Below are 13,752 nucleotides of genomic sequence, written 5' to 3'. Positions count from 1 at the left end.
TACCTAAAGATCTCTATGATCATGCACTAAAGGATATCGGGGTCACCAGGATAATGGCACTAAACTAGTGGATTGTATCATAAGTCGTGCAAGGACAGTAACAGGAACAGTAAACATTATCAATAAAAATGTAAAGCAACTATATGAAGTAGCGTAATGAGAATGTTAACATTCAAATATTCTAAACTCCGAAATGATACTCAGTACAAGCAATAGCAACTTAGGTAATGCATGCATACATACCTTACATAACTAGTACTAGAAGTTGTGGGCTTAAAACAGACAAAAGCATAAGTAGTACATCTTACCATACAATTCTATTCGGTGTATAAGACAGAACACCATAACCCTTTGGTCCAATTTCATTTTCGTATTATTCTTGCTCATTGTTTAACTAGAACTGTTTCCATAATTCTTGTATAGTTAAATAAAAGTAATCGTGACGAAACTTGACTAAATTTCGGATTGATTGACGTAGCATGACATAGTGTCAAATATCAAAAAATTTCAGTTGCAACACACATTCCAATAAAGCTGCCAATCATCACCAAAGTGTGCTAATTAGACACACTCTGTCAAGATTAACAGTGGTACAGGAAGCAAATACAGCTGAAGTCATCAAGTGTACAGGTGTCCCAAAGTCTGAAACTTGAAAATCAATGCACAGTGCCCACTACCTGTCAACAAAGAACAACAAGAAGAAAATATGGCATTTATTACAAGAAAGTGTCGTAAGTAGTATAGTGAGAGCAGATCTACACACACTAGGCGGAGCTTAGGGAGCAGGAAGTGACATCACATCAGGATCTGTTTGATTGACAGTTGGGGGGCGGAGCTAGGCGGTGTTGAGTCATGGTGTGAGTCATGGCGAGCTGTGTGATTCGTGGTGCGAGTAATGGTGTGAGTTGGTTGGTGACGTCGCGGTGGTGGTGTCGGTGGCCGAGTGGTGAGTCGGGCCGCGAGACGATTCGCGGTTGTATTTGGGATTATCGGATTTCGTTGGCGTCCGGTAGAGGTCGCTCTTCCGTGCCGTTTCGGGGATTGACGGAGAGCTCGGTGGCGACGGGTTGACGGACGGTGGCGGATGGATTTCGAGATCGTCGAAGCTTGTATGTATTTTCTTTTTTCCGATCCCGAATGAGAATGATGTGTCTGCGAACGAATATTCATTTTGATTGTAAACTTCATAAATTCTGAAATTATCCATCGCTGTTATGGTTCCACTACTTTTTTAAAGATAATGTATAAATTGATGAAGTATTATTAGTTAGTGTTGATTGTTACTGGAGCTTCTGAGGAGTCAACTTTCAATAGTATGAATATCGACATTATTTCTGAAAGAACTTCCCAATTGAATATGAAACAAAGAGAGTATAGAAGACCAACCAAGTCTAGATTGAATAGAACTACGTCATTACGAAGATCATCAAGAAAAAGTTCGGTAGTAAAGCGGTTATTCGAATCCAAGGAAAATTATATGGAAGGAGATGAGAAAATTACGTCACCTATTGCAATAGTTTTTAAAACCGAGGAAATGCAAGAACCATGGAAATGGATTGATCTAAAAGTTTTGGATATTCCAGCTCCGTTAGAAGTAATACAAGCAAATAAGTCTGAAGAAAATGACAATTGTGAGATTGCATTGCAATTCTTCGTTGAACGTAAGGGAGAGCGTGTGGTATTATGTTCGATCATCGATCCTCAAAAGTATAACATTCCCTCATCATTTCAATGGCTGACACCAGCTCTCATGATATTGGATCGAAGTGAGATTTACATGAACTCTAAGTCTTCATCAGGATTAAAACTTTTCAGAATTGACGGAGCATGCAATCTGAAGGAATTCAGAGAGAAATTAAACAAAGATTATAAACTCTGTATATCAAGACAGTAATGAGTTAAGGAAATGATATTATGATTAAATTTTATATAGTTTATTTGATGATATATCATAGGGATTTAAACTTACTATCAATGGATATGTTATTGAATAAAAGTTTTGTATATAAAAATGCTAAAACATAATATAAAAAAGACTATTGAATTTCATTCAATCCCAATTTTCTTCTTCTTCTTTCATTGTCGAATGAGAATGAACTGTCTACAATCAAAACATACATTATTTTTAGTGAGATATAGTAAAAGTAAGACATACAATCAGATTAGATCATTCATTCAAACTAAAAATCAAATATAATGTAATACTTACTGAAGAATAAGAAGATCCATCCTTTTTCTGAATGGAATCTTCCTGTTGAGATACGGGAGCCTGCAATTGCAATGATTACAGTCAGGATGGATTACTATAACCTTGCTGAGATAGTAGACTCTACATTCACAATGGACTCCAACTTAAATTGTAAATTTCAATTGCATTAGTCATCGAATCATAGAATGATATGCAAGATGTAATGCAGACAGAATAGGATATGCAATCAGCTAGAGTAGGACATACAGACAATAAGAAAAACAAATATGTTACATCACATAGTCAGACTAGGACACACAGACAGAGGAGGATATTCAGTTAAAGTAAAGAAATAAATATAATGTACTACTTACTGAAGATTCAAATTCATAAAGCCTTCTCCGAAAAGGACTATATTTAGTTCGGTGATGCCCAGGGTCCTACAATTGCATTGATTATAGTCAGAGTAGAACATGCAGACAAATTAAAACACAGCCAGGTCTTACTTTGAATTTCAATTCCAACTCCTTTTGTTTTAAAGTGGAGTTATACAAAATATTAATTACTGTTTTCACAGATTGATACTCATTTTAACATTCCTAGATACCAATTGGAGTGAATTTTGTTGAATGTATTTGATCTTTAGTTACATGTTTTATCATTATACAACGATATTAGACGAAATAAATATAATGTAATGCTTACTTTTAAAGTCAATGTAACATCGAAGTTACGAAAGAACTCCTCTCTTTGCTGCTGCATGACCAATGATTTCTACAATAATTTCCAAAATTACTTTGTATAATTTAATTGTTTCATTTAAGCAAACCCTATAATTCGAAATATATTTAATATGTAGTTTATATTCTCAAGTTTCCTTTAATCAAAAATATAATTTAGTAAAATATTATAATGTAGTACTTACTTTCTTTTGAAGCTTGATCTTGAATCGAAAAGCCTTCTGTTTTTCAGGATCTACCTCTCTACCCCAAGGGCAGTAGCCCCATATCTCAACACACGTGTCGATGCATTTTGTCTGAGTTAGGAGTCTATCCACGTTTTTGTCTCGAGCACACATTGTAAACTATTATAAATAAAATGAGATGAAAAACTTATTCTTTCTCGTTGCTTATATAGTAAGCAGAATCAATATTATGGTTGATTAAACTTGTGTAATTTATGATCACGAAATTGTAAAATCAGCTAAACAGATTTCGCGAAATTCAATTTCGCGAAAGTTGACTATATAATATATATAATATGTAGTTTCGCGAAATCCATTTTCGCGAAATTCACTTTCGCGAAATTCAATTTCGCGAAAGTTGACTATATAATATATAATGTGTAATTTCGCGAAAGTTGACTATATAATATATATAATGTGTAATTTCGCGAAATTCACTTTCGCGAAATTCAATTTCGCGAAATTGGATTTCGCGAAATTGGATTTCGCGAAATTACACATTATATATATTATATAGTCAACTTTCGCGAAATTGAATTTCGCGAAAGTGAATTTCGCGAAAGTGAATTTCGCGAAATTACACATTATATATATTATATAGTCAACTTTCGTTGACTATATAATATATATATAATATGTAATTTCGCGAAATCCATTTTCGCGAAATTCACTTTCGCGTTGATGTACAAGTGAGCAGTGATTATAAATGTATATATAATAATAAAATGTGAGTAAGATAAAAGTTACTGAAGATACAATAAACAGAGCTAGGATTGTGCTAGGCCGTGTTAATATACAAGTGAGCAGTGATTATAAATGTATATATAATATTAAAATGTGAGTAAGATAAAAGTTACTGAAGATACAATAAACAAAGCTAGGATTGAGCTAGTCTATGTTAATATACAAGTGAGCAGCGAATATAAATGAATATATAATAATAAAACGTGAGTAAGATAAAAAGCTACTGAAGATACAATAAACAAAGCTAGGATTGTGCTAGGCCGTGTTAATATACAAGTGAGTAGTGATTATAAATGTATATATAATAATAAAATGTGAGTAAGATAAAAGCTACTGAAGATACAAACAAAGCTAGGATTGTACTAGTCCATGATGATATACAAGGGAGCAGTGATTATAAATATATATAATAATAAAATGTGAGTAAGATAAAAGCTACTGAAGATACAATAAACAAAAAACTAGGATTGTACTAGTCTATGTTGGTGTACAAGTGAGCAATGATTATAAATGTATATATAATAATAAAATGTGAGTAAGATAAAAGCTACTGAAGATACAATAAACAAAGCTAGGACTGTGCTAGTCCATGTTAATATACAAGTGAGCAGTGATTATAAATATATATAATAATAAAATGTATTATTATATATACTCACATTACTTACTCTCATTTTATTATTATATATATATTTATAATCACTGCTCACTTGTATATTAACACGGACTAGCACAGTCCTAGCTTTGTTTATTGTATCTTCAGTAGCTTTTATCTTACTCACATTTTATTATTATATATAGGGGTAACGGGGGCACAGTGGGCCGTTTTTGACCTTACTCAAGATTTCTCTGCTCATAGTCGATCAACTAAGTTTAAATTGATAGGAAAGCAAAAGAAATATGTTCTCTAACATATCTGAAAGTCGTCTGGCTCTATGCCAATCCTTGTAAAAAATATTGCGTGTTACACAAGATAAAAATTTTGGACCACTGTGCTCCATGGCTGGGGTACAGTGGTCCATGTCATGGGGCACGCTGGACATCACTTATATTCCGTCATAATGTTATCAAGTCAAAATGATTTTAATGTGATTATTTATCTTTGTCAGTTATATGAAATTCTATTTATTATTTACTGGATAAGAAGCAAGCGTGTGACAAGAAAAATCAATGTATTCAGCTAAATGTCACTCTCTGTGTCTTTTCAAGTACCCGCTTATTCAATCCTCCCCAGCACATTCGTTGTCATCCCATCTGGGAGGATAGCTACAATGGTTTTGTTTAGCATAGGCCCGTAATAACTTTCTTAGTTGTTTCTCTGTCAGCCCTTGATGATGCCCTAAAGCTGTGAGCCGGTATTCTTTCAGTAATAGTTCTTGATGAACTGTGAAAACGGTTCTATTTGCTTCTTTTTGGAAAAGAACTCAACATTATTTATTCCTTTGTCTTTTGCCTTATTTACATAACGAGCCATGATTATTCTCAAGATTTTCAGGTTCTCAGTGACCCTGTGCGCTGCCAGGCCTTCCTCAAACACCATCTTTACGGCAGTCCTAATTTCAGCAGCGGGGTTCAATTTTTCTTATGGCCATCAGTCATTTTTTTTATGTATGCACCATCTCTCTCTTTTTTCAACAGCAGTATCAATCTTGATGTTTTTATTTAAAAATAATATATATAAACAAATGCCTTTTAAAACCTGTCTCAAATATGAGGGAAAGTAAGTTTGAGCAACTAAACTTAGTGGGTTGAGGAGATTATTATTGGTACAAATAGGGCTGGTGATTTGAGGGGAAAGCGTTTCAACGTTAGCCTATTTGTATTTTAGCTTAAAATTGATTTTTCATTACCCTGGCTTTGGTGTAGGAGCATTGAGAATAAAGCGGGGTATAGTGGACCATGTTCACTGTGCCCCACTTCAAATTGTTCACTGTGCCCCAACCATACCTTGTGAGAGAAAATGAGCTGAATTTTTCACAGCTTCCATCCATTGTTTATGTTGAATATTGAAAAAAGAAGAGAACATTTATGCCTATGTTTGTTTACATTAAGAGATACATACCTATGACAGTGTAATGTATTGGACCATTTTTAGCTTGCATGTCATACATTACTTTTACCATGAAAAATTACATTTTACTCACCTGAGATTTTCCTCTTTTAGCTATCTATTACCAAATAATAAAAGTAAACCCCTGCCATCATTTCCTATGAACTATAACTAGTGTGAAAACACTAAACTGTTTGTATTTCTGAAAAAAGAGGGGTGTTCACTGTGCCCCTATGTCCACTGTGCCCCCGTTACCCCTACATTTATAATCATTGCCCACTTGTACATCAACATAGACTAGTACAATCCTGCTTTGATTATTGTATCTTCAGTAGCTTTTATCTTACTCACGATTTATTATATATATATATATATATATTTATAATCACTGCTCCCTTGTATATCAACATGGACTAGCACAATCCTAGCTTTGTTTATTGTATCTTCAGTAGCTTTTATCTTACTCACATTTTATTATTATATATACATTTATAATCACTGCTCACTTGTATATTAACTCTTTCGCTACCACGTTAATTGTTGACCAAACGATTATTCTGCCCAAGTTAATTCAAACGGATTTTCTAAAAAATCCGATATACCGTTAGTATTTAAGCAATATCTCAAAAAATGAAAACATATATCGTTTTACTTTTAAATGTAGCTTATTCAGAACAAAATTCTCCACAAGATAGGTGTAAAATTGTTTAGCAACTCTTACTCTCACAAAATTCCTGACGCTTTTCTTTGCGTTGAACAAACTCGGTGTGTTTCTTATTGTCATGACGATAACAGTCTGGTTTTACCGTTTTTGAAAAAATAATTAGAAATGGAATTGTTGAACCAAAAATTTAGTTGCACGTCATTGGCAACAAGGTTGTTTCATTGGAAACAAAATTTGATTGGCCTAGCTGATGTGTAGGATTTGTAATTAAAAGAAAAAGTGAAACCCTATTGATGAGTCGATACACCGTCTGATTGTCTGTATTTATATTACCGCGAATTGATGGAAATGTTCAACAAAAAAAACAAAAAAAAATTTTTTTTTTTTTATTGGTTACACCTGATTGGCAAAAAGGTTGTTTTATTGGAAACAATTCTTTCAACAACATGTGGAGATTACTGTCTCCTCTTTGCAATATTTTGGAGCAGAGGATGTTCAATAGAAGATTTTCTAACAGTTATGCTAAAAATTTCTGAAACAGATACACGAGATCATGTAGTTCGAAAAACTATACTAGATAGATATGATTGGAATGAAAAAAAATTAGTAAAAGTCTTAATAACCAAGAAAATGAAGGTGTTGACAATGTACATATTCAAGGAACTTCCCAAATTGTTAAATTACTAGAAGATCTGACATAAATTTTTTTTCTATATTTTACAATTGAATATACATATATACTTTATATCGAAATAAAGTTGGTAACAAATACAACCGAATATTATTTACTTTTTGATATAAGTTTTATATATTGATATACTCACACTGAGTTGGAGCTATCCTCAAAATAATCCACATATTAATCCATGTATGCCCCTTTACTAGTTCATCATCTTCATCTATTTACTGGTCGAGAGACTGTTATGGAATGGTTAAGCCAAACCAAACAGGAGAATTCCATAGGTAAACCTAGGAAAACAATCAGGTCGAATGCCAAGGCGCTTGTCCACACAACAGCCCCTGAAAACAGCGACACTCAACGAACTTAATCGCGAGTAGCCGGCTAACAGAATTCTAGCTGAAGCATACAAGCCTTATGGTATCAACACTCGATCGACCCAAATTCTCAAATATAAGTAGGCATCAAGAGATGGTTAATGAGGCAGAATATTCCATCAGATTATGCAACGCTTATATAGTGAATTGAAGAATGATGGGTGTGTCCAAAGGAATTAATGAAGCGAAAATAGTAAACAGATTTTCGCGAAATTGAATTTCGCGAAAGTGAATTTCGCGAAATTGAATTTCGCAAAATTACACATTATATATATTATATAGTCAACTTTCGCGAAATTCAATTTCGCGAAATTACACATTATATATATATTATATAGTCAACTTTCGCGAAATTGAATTTCGCGAAATTACACATTATATATTATATAGTCAACTTTCGCGAAATTGAATTTCGCGAAAGTGAATTTCGCAAAATTACACATTACCCTAGGACACTTATGTATTCGCGGCATCTAACTTTCGCGTTTTCGCGGTGTAATCCTCTCGCGAAAATTTAATGAGCGAAACTAAACTATCATAACGAACGAGCGAAAACGCGAAGTTAAATAGCTTTGTTCGTTGATATCCACAATAAAATCGTATTATTAGAAATGCAGGCAACTTTCGTCTGTGGTTAGAATAAATGGGAAATTTCTGGTAAACTCATTATAGCTAATACACCGACTGAGCAGCATGGCAAAGCAATATCAGTTTAGTCACCGAATTTGTAACTGATGAGGATGAAAGTCTGGTAGGTGAAGTCGTAAAATTGAAGAATAATTATTGCAGTGATGAATTTTATTACTATCCAAAAACAATATCAGCCCTCATCAGGTCCAACCACATTATCTCTTTCACTGCCAATCATGTACAAATTCGTTACCGGCCTAGTGCCAGCCATTTTACCGAAATTGCCGATATTGCTTCATGATATGTATACAGTATTTTTCAAGTTCTACTTTAATTATCTGTATAATCACGAAAATCTAAATTGTCTGTTATGTCATCAACAACTAATTACCTGTTTTATGACTCGCGCGGGGTAGTTAATGAACTCACAGAAAAATGTTCGTTTTTAGATTAGAAAATCTCAAACAAAAGTTTAAAACTGCTTCGTTGTTTTGGCTGATTTTATAGAGAAATCTTCGGACAACACAGTCGATTTCATAAAACACTTAAAGACCGTGGGTTATGTGGTCAACAAATAATAAAATCAGGTTACCAGACAATTGCTGAGAAAGTCAGAAACTGCGTTTATGTCAGTGGCCCCTAGAAAACGCATAAATGCGTTTATGACGGCGTAAGGGTTATACAGTTTTGGTTGTGAAGTTGGTTGTTGCCTATCTATTTTCTTCTTCTTGGGATTCGAGTGTGAAAGTCACGGCGGGAGGGACCTAGACGTCATTGATAGTCTAAGAAACAAATGGCAGCAAGCGATCAAATTGAATTGTCGATCTCACCCACACATTTCAACCTGTGGTTTACAAATACGAACTATTCCCAAATTGAATTTTTTTCTTATTAGTGAACTGGACGTGAGGAATGTAATGTTTTTTCCACTGCATTTATTTTCACACCACTATATTTTCGCACTCATCAGAGCAGCGAAATTAAGTTGCAGCGAAACTTTTCTCTGTGTGCTACTCACGAAACTAAATACTAGCGAAATATAAGTGTCCTAGGGTATATATATTATATAGTCAATTTTCGCGAAATTGAATTTCGCGAAAGTGAATTTCGCGAAAGTGAATTTCGCGAAATTGAATTTCGCGAAAACTGTTTATATATATCATTAGATCACAAAATTATTGAACCGCGACAACACTTCTACTTGTTATAAAACCTTCGAGCGAATATGCCTTTTCAATTCAGTTCATAACTTCACAATGAGTACCAGAGACAACAGAAAAAGGAAATTTCAAGAACGATTACAATGTGTAGATAAATGTGTGAAGCGATGGGGTTACTGCTCTCATGGAATGGAAATAAGCGATCGGAAGCGAAAAGCTTGTCGATTTCTCTTACGTGAAAAGTTCTATCAAGATCTCAACGAAAGATTACGGTTTACAGTAAGTACTACAAATTCAATCTAGATGTTATGTAGGAATGATACAATGAATCTTCTCTTCTGAGTAGTAACTATGTGTTCTAGGCTGATTGTATTCATTGCAATTGCAAACTCCAATATCTTAGCAAAGTGTATGTTATATCCCTACTCAGATTAAAACAGATTATTTTAACTGAATATCCTCCTCTGTCTGTGTGTCCTAGTCTGACTATGTGATGTAACATATTTGTTTTTCTTATTGTCTGTATGTCCTACTCTAGCTGATTGCATATCCTATTCTGTCTGCATTACATCTTGCATATCATTCTATGATTCGATGACTAATGCAATTGAAATTTACAATTTAAGTTGGAGTCCATTGTGAATGTAGAGTCTACTATCTCAGCAAGGTTATAGTAAACCATCCTGACTGTAATCATTGCAATTGCAGGCTCCCGTATCTCAACAGGAAGATTCCATTCAGAAAAAGGATGGATCTTCTTCTTCTTCAGTAAGTATTACATTATATTTGATTTTTAGTTTGAATGAATGATCTAATCTGATTGTATGTCTCACTTTTACTATATCTCACTAAAAATAATGTATGTTTTGATTGTAGACAGTTCATTCTCATTCGACAATGAAAGAAGAAGAAGAAAATTGGGATTGAATGAAATTCAATAGTCTTTTTTATATTATGTTTTAGCATTTTTATATACAAAACTTTTATTCAATAACATATCCATTGATAGTAAGTTTAAATCCCTATGATATATCATCAAATAAACTATATAAAATTTAATCATAATATCATTTCCTTAACTCATTACTGTCTTGATATACAGAGTTTATAATCTTTGTTTTAATTTCTCTCTGAATTCCTTCAGATTGCATGCTCCGTCAATTCTGAAAAGTTTTAATCCTGATGAAGACTTAGAGGCGATGGATAATTTCAGAATTTATGAAGTTTACAATCAAAATGAATATTCGTTCGCAGACACATCATTCTCATTCGGGATCGGAAAAAAGAAAATACATACAAGCTCCGACGATCTCAAAATCCATCCGCCACCGTCCGTCAACCCGTCGCCACCGAGCTCTCCGTCAATCCCCGAAACGGCACGGAAGAGCGACCTCTACCGGACGCCAACGAAATCCGATAATCCCAAATACAACCGCGAATCGTCTCGCGGCCCGACTCACCACTCGGCCACCGACACCACCACCGCGACGTCACCAACCAACTCACACCATTACTCGCACCACGAATCACACAGCTCGCCATGACTCACACCATGACTCAACACCGCCTAGCTCCGCCCCCCAACTGTCAATCAAACAGATCCTGATGTGATGTCACTTCCTGCTCCCTAAGCTCCGCCTAGTGTGTGTAGATCTGCTCTCATTATACTACTGTCGTACCATTAGATCCTCCTGGTCAGTATCAGCAATAACCTTAATTAGCTCATCCAAAACAACTTTAGGAGTTTCTAACTTCTATAAAATATGACAGACAAAACAACACCATTAATTGTCCCCTGAATGCGCGTATCTGTATTCAGACTACAACATTATATATCACATGTAGGTCTATTAGGAATTACTTATATCTAGATAAATAAAATAAACTATAAATAACTATGGATTAGTATTACTAACATTAGAGTGCTCAACAATATGAATAATACTGGAGCAAGCTATATACTAATAATATATTTTATTAGTATAAAGTAAAATATATTATTAGTATATATATCAAATATATATTTATATATATACAACTTGTTTCCTTCAATGTCAAATGTCATGTGGAGGTAAATTGTCAGATTTCACCTTAGTTAGACTAAATATATCAAAGTCTTGTAACTCGCTGGTTTTGTAAATCGTTATGGAACATAGAAGTCCTTTGCAAAAGTGCTATAGTATATACTAATATTTCGACTAGTGACTCTAACTGTACTAGTCATCATCATTTGGATTCTCTTGATGCCTAGTAGTCACTCACTAGTCAAAATATTAGCATAGAGTATATATACATGTATAAATACAAAAAAGAAATATGCTTCTAATTAAACTTGTTATCTATTTGATACCAACCTTTCTGTAAGTGGAGTAATCTTTGATTACCATAGCCAGTTTCTGCATTATGCACATATTTACCATCTAGAAACATGTCAATTCAAATACATTATTTGTTGACAATATTACCATTGGAAGCTAAGAAATAAGAAAAGTATTTGTTTTAAACACAATATGTTCTCAAAAAATCTTAAAAGGCTAGTAGCTTTTTAGCTAAAAACATTATTTCAGGTAATAGAATTTGTTTACCTATCTTCTCTTTAGGTTGAACAAACGGACTGATAGCAGGCCACCAAGATGGCCGATACTCCTCCATTCCCGAGATGCTCTTAGCTTTCTCTGTAAAGTAAACAGAAAAAAATTACTACCATCTTAATGAAAGGCCGGAGCTTTACAAATTGATCACTTTGCATAATTATATATGTCTATGTATTGATCGTAATGTATCTATTGTTATAAAATAATTAGAAAATAAAATAATCATTATATTCAATATATAGAAAGCAGACATAATGGATTGTAAAATATAACAATGTGGCCGTACTTGGATTTACTGCCTGGCTGACCAGAGGCCTCTTTGTGTCTAGGGATAAAACATCAACCTCGTGATCAGAATATATGTGTGGATGCTGCTCGGCTCTGCCCGCTCCATCATCACCACAGGTTGAAACAGCTGATGCAAGTTTTGACAGAACCTGCATCAGCATATCACTTTGCTTGAGAAACTCCTCACTGCCTGTAAAACAGTACAAAAAAATAGCTTATACAAATATTAGAGTGGTATTTTGAAGAATTCGTAATTGGCCAAACACAATGTAAACTAGATATAGTTGGCTTCCGGATTAATTCCTAGAAAAAAATAAAATGATTGCTGATAAAGAAAAATTTAATTGACATGAAAATCATGCAAAACTTAAAACGACATTCCTTCGCAACAAAATTGAGAGCGATGAGAAAGAAAATATGGCAACACCAAGGATCGAACTCCAAACTTTTAACTTCAGTGGCAAACCATTTAGCCAGGGTCTGGCTCTCTGGAGCCAGATCCTGGCTAAAACCCATTACCAATTGCCAGAATTGGCCCAAAATAAATTTAATTGGATTATTTTCAAATCAAATCACGATTTGATTGATTTGGCGAGTTGATTTGGATGTAAAAAACCATCGGCTTGATTTGATTTGTAAATAAATCAATGATTAATCAATGAGTTTAAAATGGTTTGATATTTTGTCCAAATGATGTTTCATACAAACTATATTTTTTAAGCTGCTAATAGCAAGCAAGCATGGCAGACTTAGGTTATTATTACTCAACAAGTGGACTAAAAGTCAGGTCTTGACACAGTTTGCAGTTTTATTATATAAAAAAACCAATCATGCCAAAATGCTAAGTTTGGAGTTAGATCCTTGACCTTGGAACCCTATTTTGAAAAAAAAACTCTCGATGGCACAGCATAGGCCACAACAAACTGTAGAGAATTAAAAATATCCTATTGTTTCATAAAATACGGTGCTCGCAACTTCAATGGTTCTTCAGATGAAGATGATTAAAAGGATACAGTTTTTGCTGTCAATGCTGCCGCGTGTAGCCCCTATGTGTGCAATGCTAGTAGTTTCAAGCTCTTTGCTCTGGCGGGTCCTGTGATCACTGAGACGAACGTTTTATGAAATAAAAATAAAAGCATTTTTGTTGCTTTGTATCTGCCTAACCAGTTAGCTTCAATGTTTTATTTTTGTCAGTATTCTTTCTAAGTGGTTAGGCAGATATAAAGCAACAAAAATGCTTGAAGTACCAAGACTGTTTCTCAAAATAGCCTCGAATAATCTTTGGCATAGATAAACTCTTACCAGACATCCTAATTTAGCCGCCTATTCTGACAACAGCTAGACAAGCCAAGTTCCTCCCTAGCACCTGAAACTATAATATTATAGTTTCAGGTGCTAGGGAGGAACTTGGCTT

General features: G+C 34.1%; 1 protein-coding gene across 1 annotated transcript in view; it reads left to right on the top strand.

Annotated features, from left to right (window-relative positions):
• The window catches only part of LOC137394298 (uncharacterized), a 290,856-nt gene that overhangs the window by 184,071 nt on the left and 93,033 nt on the right, over window positions 1-13,752 (top strand). The window lies entirely within an intron of this gene.

This window comes from Watersipora subatra, chromosome 4 (genome assembly GCF_963576615.1).
Source record: "Watersipora subatra chromosome 4, tzWatSuba1.1, whole genome shotgun sequence".
Classification (NCBI taxonomy): Eukaryota; Metazoa; Bryozoa; class Gymnolaemata; order Cheilostomatida; family Watersiporidae; genus Watersipora; species Watersipora subatra.
Note: the sequence above shows the minus strand (reverse complement) of the source record. Positions and strands in the feature narration are given on the sequence as shown.